Below are 8,172 nucleotides of genomic sequence, written 5' to 3'. Positions count from 1 at the left end.
ACACAGGTGTTCTGCCTTCCACATCTTTCCACGATTCCTCGTAGTCTCTCTAAGTAATTCCTGCCGGAGTGTCTGAAACCCAGAAGAGAAGACACGACTAAGGCTGGAGCAGCGATGACTGTCCAGCTGAACAGCTGAGAAGTAACAGACTGGGACAAGCCAGCTGGCACTCGGACAAGCCGGCCTGACACACGGAATGGGAGACGGGGCCCCTGGCTTGAAGCACAGTTTCTCAGTCCAGGAGGAGCAGAGGCAGGGCTTTCCACAGAGCCTGACAAACCCCTGGCAGACTACTGAGGCCCAGCCTACTCACCCCAAGTCGGACAGGCCAGCCTCATACTGGAGCTCCCTTTAGGGTTTTGCCTGAGGCTTTCCCTGAGCTACACTGAGGTCCCTCTGCCCAATCCTACTTCCTTCCAATCCATAGGTGCTGACACCAGGAACACTCCCTAATAAACCTCTGGCCTGTTCATCTGTAGCTCAAAGTCTTCTTCCCGAGGAACCCAAGTTGTGACAATAATGTTATCTGTCAACCAAGACTTTCCCTGATCTGAATGAATGAGATTTTCTAACATTTTTCCTTCATCTGTTGGAATAATCACATGATTTTTCTCTTTTAATTTGTTTATGAAGTTTAAACAAATTAAAAGTAAACCAACACTGCATTTGTGGGATTAATGCAATGTGATCATAAGGTAGTATCTTTTTGTATTGTTTCAGGTTCAATTTGCTAATATGATTTTGTGTCTGTGGTCATGGATGAAGGTGAAGTGTTTTATGTTTTTGGTTTGTGGTTTTGCTCGCAGTGTCCTTGTCTAGATTTGGCATCAAAGTAGTATTGGCTTCATAACATAAATTGAGGAGTAGTCCCTCAGCGTCTATTCTCAAAAAGGGTTTGTGTCAGTTTGGAATTATTTGAAAGTCAATATTTCTTTGTGTAAGGATTTTTAACTACTACTTTTATTCCTTTAATGGACTATTCAGATTCTCCATTTCTTCTCAAGATAAGTTTAGCAAGTTATATTTTTTAAAGTATTTATTCATTTCATCTAGGTTTAACATTTATTGACTTTTTATTTATTTTTTGTTTGTTTAAAGTATTACATGTCTTCTTTTTCCCTGATTGACACCCCCCCCACCACCACTCCCACCCCTGAGGGCAAGCCCCAACCGCCCCAGTGTCTGTGTCCATTGGTTATGACTTTTTAAATAATGACTCTTGTACATCTTTGGTTATATCCCTCTTCATTCATGATATTGTTTATTTTAGAGTACTCTCTCTATTTTTCCTTAACTTTCCCAGAGGTTTGCTCTTAAAGTTTTTCCAAAGACTCAACTTTGGTCTAAGTTGATCCTCTCTATTGTATGTTTGTTTTATATTTTATTAATTTCTGCTCAGATTGCATTTTTTTCTTCCTTTTACTTTCTTTTTCTAACTTTTTAAGTTAGATGCTTAATTCATCAGTTTTGAGCTTTACTTCTTTTCTAATAGAAATTTTCTCTAAATATCACTTGATTTGGATCCCCAAAGATTTGATGGGTAGTATTTTTATAGTTGTTTATATTTTAATATTTTCTAATCTTCATTCACTTTTTTCTTTAATCTTTAGACATGTGTGATTTTTTTTTTAATTTCTAAATGTATAGGATTTTCTTGTTACATTTAAAGATTTCTAAGCTAGTTGCACATAGGCTCTCTAAACTAATTAGAGCAGTGATCTAAATGATACCAGACCTTTGAACTGAGGCTTTATACAGAGTGGGTGTGATTATGATATAGCACAATGTCAATTTTCATGTTTCATGGGTTCTTCAAAGAAATGTGTATACTTTGCTGAGTTTGCTCTTTAAATCTTCTGTATCCTTATAGATATTTTTGTCTGCTTTATCTATCATTTACTATGAGAGATATTTACTATTTCCCATTATACTTATGGATTTATGAATTCATCTTTAAAGTTCTGTCCATTTTCGCTTTATGTATTTTGAGACTTCATTAAAATACATACAAGTTTTGATTTATTATATCATCCTGATGGAATTTAACTTTTACCATCATAATGTGATCCTTAAATTATGTTTTGTCTAGTATGAATTTAGTTATAGCAGTTTTCATTTAGATGTTGCCTGGATATGTTCCCAATCCTTTGGCTTTCTATCTTTTTTGTGTTTTTATGTTTATGTATTTATCTTATAGAGAGCATACTGCAGGGTTTTATTTAGTTTGCCAAGATTTGCCTTTAAGACCTTATTGTGATTATTTATATATTTGGATTTTTCTCTAGCACTGTATCATGTGTTTTCTATTTGGCTAACTGTTTCTTTTTCTCTGTCTTCTCTGGGGTTTTTTCTTTTTCCTTCCTCTCTCTCTTAGCTTTCTTCCCTTTTTTAGATTGAGTGAGACTTATTTTGTTTTGTTTTTCCCAATCCATTTTTCTTCCTCTATTTGGAAGTTATACTACTGCCAGCCTTTTAATGGCAATGCAAGCTATTTTACTATGATTTTACTATGCATACTTAAAAACTACAGTTAATCAGCCTTCCAGAATTCCTCTTTCACTTCTGTGTAGGAGATCTTCAGTTTCCTTACTTTTGTGTCAGTTACCAGTGAAGGAAGGAAAGATGGAAGATAGAAAGAAAGGAAGGAGAAAGGCTTTAAAAAAAAAACAAAAAAAAACACCTATTTATCCAAGATTTTAGTTTGTCAAAGAGAAAAGTCATGTTTTTAAAGAATTTACATATAAACACTAAAGATTCACTGTGATATAGGAGAAGTGTAATATAATGCTGTTCACAGAATATCCTGAATTTATAAAAAGGACTGCATTAGAAACACTGTTTTGTATCCCTGCCCAAAAATGGCCTGGTTAAGTGGTTTGAGGAATACCTTATTGGCCCAGAGCTAAATACACACACCACCTCCCTCAACCTACCACACTGTCAGAAGTGAAAATATAAATTATCTGTCGAACATTTTCAATCAATTAAGATAATTCAGATAAATTAGTAAAATGATCCAGGATAAATTAAAACTCACATTGAGAAGCCTGTATAGGAATCAGGCTGTAGACTGCAGTTGGCAACAACCAATTCGTAGAAGTTTACTTATATACTAAACACTTTGCCAAGCTTTCTCCTTGGAACTCATGCTTCCTCCTGAGAATTTACTATTTCTCAAAACTCAGATAAGATTCTCGCCCATTGGTCACACAAAAACAGCCATAATGGAATATAAACACCCACAGTGAAACAGTATTTGTCATGACCCAGTTCTTCAACTTCGTGAGAAGTCTCAGACCAGTAATATTTATGAACAAAGCCTGTCTTTATTGCCAGCTTTAGCCCTGGGTCCCTGCTCTTTCCAACTCTAGGTGTTGATTGCAATGAAGGGAGCATTTGTAATTAACTGTCCCTTCTTACGAAGCAGGTCATTTGGGACCCTGTCACTCACGCTGTCTTCACAGTCTTCCAGCCCGGGCCTGACCTGGAACAAACACTTTCCTCAATGGAAGTAAATTATGTTGGTGCTTAGCTTTTCCGTTGTCAGCTTTGTATCAACCTCTCATAAAACTTTAGTGGTTCAACCACCCAAGCCACCAATTTGAGCCACTTAGACCACCTTTAGTGGCTCAGCCAACCAAGTTCACTTTTTTCCCTTTGGCTTGGCTCTGTTGATTAATTCAGAACAATCTCCAAATCTTAGCTGTATTAACTGAGATAGAACAAGGAGGATTCATTTGCCAACACCCTCAGTTCCTCTACTTCCTCCGTGCTGCATTTGTCCCTGACTCCCCTTCCCCCCACCTCTCTGTGGCCTTTGATGGAGATTCTACATTTCTCCCTAAGGACACCAGCACTGTTGGGAGATGTCACGGTCATTTCCTGGGAGAGTGACCACAGAGCCCCAGAGAAGGGGCTCCTTTCTATCCTCCCCTGACGTCGATTGTCTTATGTGATCATATGAATCCCAGTCCAACCCATAAGCTTCTGATTACCAAGGGAAAATTTAATTGTAATTGATGTTTCTGAAAGGTATTACTTAAAGCCAAGGTAGAAAATAGATGCCACCTCAAGTGCCAACTCCCAGCAGTTGGTAGGAACTAATAGATCCCTATGCAACAGAGCATTAGAGGGCTACATCCCCATTCCAAGGAAAAGAGAGATGTAATCCATCTCACTGGATGGGATAGACAGGGCACAATGAGGAGTGGCTACTGTGTGAAAAAATCAGAGATTGAATAAATAAGAGAGGAAATTTGCAAATGAATGAGAAGCAGAAGCGGCATTCACACTGGGAAACCTTTCTCTTCTAAAATGTCGGTTTGGAGTGGAGGAGCTTTTGACACTGGGTTCCAGGCAGCTGTTGCACCACCAGCTGACAATTTTAATGATCTAGTGGGGCTGGAGCTCCGTCAGAACCTCAACAAGAGCTGCTGTCCTCTGGCCAAGCCAGCCCAGGAGGAGTGACCAGGGTTTGCCACCAACTAACTTATTGCAAATTGTATTTCATTTGCAACCACAGGCTGATAAAAATATTTATCACATAGGGGCCGGCAAAGAACTAAAATTGATTCTTCTGGCAAACAGTGTAAGTGTATTTTTTATTGTGAGAAAAATATATACTTTTTATTTTTTCAATTACAGTTTACATTCAATATTATTTTGTATTAGTTTCATGTGTACAGCATAGCAGTTAAACAATCATATACTAGTACTTTTATAATATGCCCCCCCAATATTTAAATACACATCTGGCCATACATAATTATTACAATATTATTGATTATATTCCCTATGCACTTTACATCCCCATGACTATTTGGTAACTACCAATTTGTACCTCTTAATCCCTTCACCTTTTTCACCCAACCCCTCAACCCCCACCCCTCTGGCATCTATCAGTCTGAGAGAAAAATATATTCTGATACTCAGTATCATTAAAGTCTACAGAAAACTGCCCAGCCAGTGTGGCTCAGTGGTTGAGCATCGACCTATGAACCAGGAGGTCATGGTTCGATTCGGGGCACATGCCTGGGTTGTGTGCTTGATCCCCAGTGTGGGGCTTGCGGGAGGCAGCCAACCAATCATTGATGTTTCTCTCTCTCCCTCTCCCTGCCTCTCTGAAATAAATAAAAATATATATTTTTAAAATCTACACAAAATTCAGCATTTGCCATTTCAAAACAGAAAATAATATTAATGGAATACTTTTATGGAAAAATCTTTTTAAAATTTTGTTCTCAAAATGGGACATGATTACATAGGAAAGGATATTCTACAGTCATGTGCCCCATAATGAGTTTGTGTCAATGAAGGCCCAAATAGACAACGGTGGTCCCATGGATTACAATGGAACTGAACAATTCCTATTTCCTAGTGTTGTCACCCCCATTGCCCCATCATAGGGCAATGCATTAGTCATGTGTTTGTGGTGATGCTGAACTGAAGAAACATACTGTGCAGCTAGTTATATGAAAGGATAGCCCATACAATTACATATGGTACACAATACTTGATAATGATAAATAAACAACTGTTCTGGCTTTTTTCTATACATTTTAGCATTATTTTCGAATGTACTCTTTCTACTTATAAAGAAGTTTGCTGAGAAACACTATGCCATGTTACACCAACAGCAGCCTTATACATCTCTTGTTTACCTCCTCTCTTGATTGAATAATTTCCCTTGTGCTTGATTTAATCTTGAGCTGTTTGGTTTATCATGGCCCTTAAACATATAAAATCTACTGCTAATGGTGCCAGTAAGAGATCACATCTAGTTACTGACCTGGAAATGAAATTAAAAGTGATTAAAGACTACAAATGTGAAACTCAGTGATGGTCATTGCTTGCCAGTCAGGCACATCCTATTCCACCATATCTACAATCTAAAGAACATGAACCAAATGACAGAAACTGTTAAAGGATCTGCTTCATTGAAGACAATGAGACTAGCAAAATTTTGAGAAGGGCCTACATCAGACATGGAGAAGCTTCTAATAACCAGGACTAAGGACAAGATACAGCAGTGTGTCTCTCTCAGCACCATTACAGTCACTGCCAAAACAAAAAGTTTGTGTGCAACGCTAAAAGAAAAGCCTGGAACTGGCTACGGTATTGAATGTGCTGCTAGCCCTGGAATTGTTATTCATCACATAATGTGCAAGTGAGTAGTGAGTCTGCAAGTGCTGATCTGAAAGCAGCCAAAGAATTTTTGGAAACTCTAGGTAAGCTGATTGTGGAAGACAGTTGCTTGCCAGAGCAGATGTTCAATATGGATGAAGCCTCCCTATCCTGGAAATAGATGCCAGAAAGGACTTCTTCTTATTATAAGAAGATCTAGTCAATGCCAGGTTTCAAGGTGATTAAGGACAGACGAACAGTCATGCTTGGGGGCAATACTACAGGCTACAAATTGAAGCCCTTTGTGATCTGGCACAGTGAGAATCTTGGGACCTTCAAGCATATCAGCCACCACACACTGCCAGGGTAATCCAGGGCAATAAGAACTGAATTGCTATGCCAGCGAAATGGAGAATAATATAACTTTCAAGATATTGCTTATTGTTAATAATGCTCCCAGACATCCTCCTTTTATTGGTGATCTTCATCTGAATATCAAAGTGATGTTTTTCCTTCCAAACACTGCCTCTCTAATCCAACCAAGGGATCAAGGAGCTAAAGCAGCCAATACCGGAGAAGGACTTTTGCTCAGGCTTCCTGCAACTGACAAAGACAGTGATGCAATTCTGGAAGATGACATCTATGACTGCATCAAGAACCTTGCTTGGGCTTGAGGTGATGTCACCAAGGAGTATATAAATGGCACCTGGGAGAAGACATTCAAACAGTTCACCCAGGACTTCGAAGAATTTGCCAAGGATGAGGAGGTTGCAAAAATCAACATGGCTGTTGTTGAGACAGCAAACAACTTTAACCTGGGTGAGGAGCTCCTAGAGGTGGTTCCAGAGGGACTGACTAATGAGTTGTTGGAACTGAAACGGGAACATACAGCTGAAGAAGAGGCAAGAGGAAAGGAAACTGCAAGACAAGAAAAGGAACGAAGGAAATTCACAGTGATGGGTTTGCAGACTTCAACAAGCTCCTTAAAAAGTTTAAAACTGCCCTAACTGGTTTGGCTCAGTGGATAGAGCGTCGGCCTGCAGACTCAAGGGTCCCAGGTTCGATTCCGGTTAAGGGCGCGTACCTTGGTTGCAGGCACATACCCACTAGGGAGTGTGCAGGAGGCAGCTGATCAATGTTTCTCTCTCACCGATGTTTCTAACTCTCTATCCCTCTCCTTTCCTCTCTGTAAAAGAGCAATAAAATATATATTTGTTTAAAAAGTTTAAAACCATGGACCCCAACACTGAAAGGTTTTCATTGGTAGAGAGGAATGTGCATGGTACGTTATCTGCTTCCAAGCAAATCTATGATAATAATAAAATAAAGAACAAGCAAACCATCATAGACATAGTTCTGAAAAGAGGGACATCTCAAGAAGAGCCTCAGGCAGGTCCTTCAGGAGACCTTCCAGAAGAAGGCATTGTTATCATAGGAGATGACAGCTCTGTGCATATGTTGCCCATGAAGACCTGGGACAAGATGTAAAAGTGAAAGAAGTGATATTGATGATCCTAACCCTGTGTAGGCCTAGGCTAATGTGTTTGTGTCCTAGTTTTTAACAAAAAAGTTTATAAAGTTAAAAAAATTAAAAATAGAAAAAAGCCCCATTCATAAGTGCTCAAACAGATGTACCATTTTTATCTTTTACTAGAGGCCCAGTGCATGAATGGTGCATGGGTGGGGTCCGGCCAGCCTGCCTTGATCAGGGCCAATCGGGCGGGCCGACTGAGGGGAGGGGCTGCAGGCAGTTGGCCAGTCAGCCCCACCCCCTGGTCAAACTCCTGGTTGAACTCCCAGTCAAACTCCTGGTGGAGGGGACAATTTGCATATTAGCCGTTTATTATATAGGGTACCCTATTTTTACTGTATCTTTGCTATGTTTAGATATATGTAGATATAAAAATACTTTCCTTTGTGCTATAATTGCCTACAGTATTCAGTATAGTAGCATGCTATACAGGCTTATAGCCTAAGAGCAATAGACTATACCACATGGCCTAGGTGTTTAGTAGGCTATGCTATCTAGGTTTGTATAAATGCACTTTA

The sequence above is a fragment of the Myotis yumanensis genome, unplaced genomic scaffold (genome assembly GCF_028538775.1).
Source record: "Myotis yumanensis isolate MYYU_CA2020_CCGP unplaced genomic scaffold, mMyoYum1.0.hap1 SCAF_6, whole genome shotgun sequence".
NCBI classification, from domain to species: domain Eukaryota; kingdom Metazoa; phylum Chordata; class Mammalia; order Chiroptera; family Vespertilionidae; genus Myotis; species Myotis yumanensis.
Note: the sequence above shows the minus strand (reverse complement) of the source record.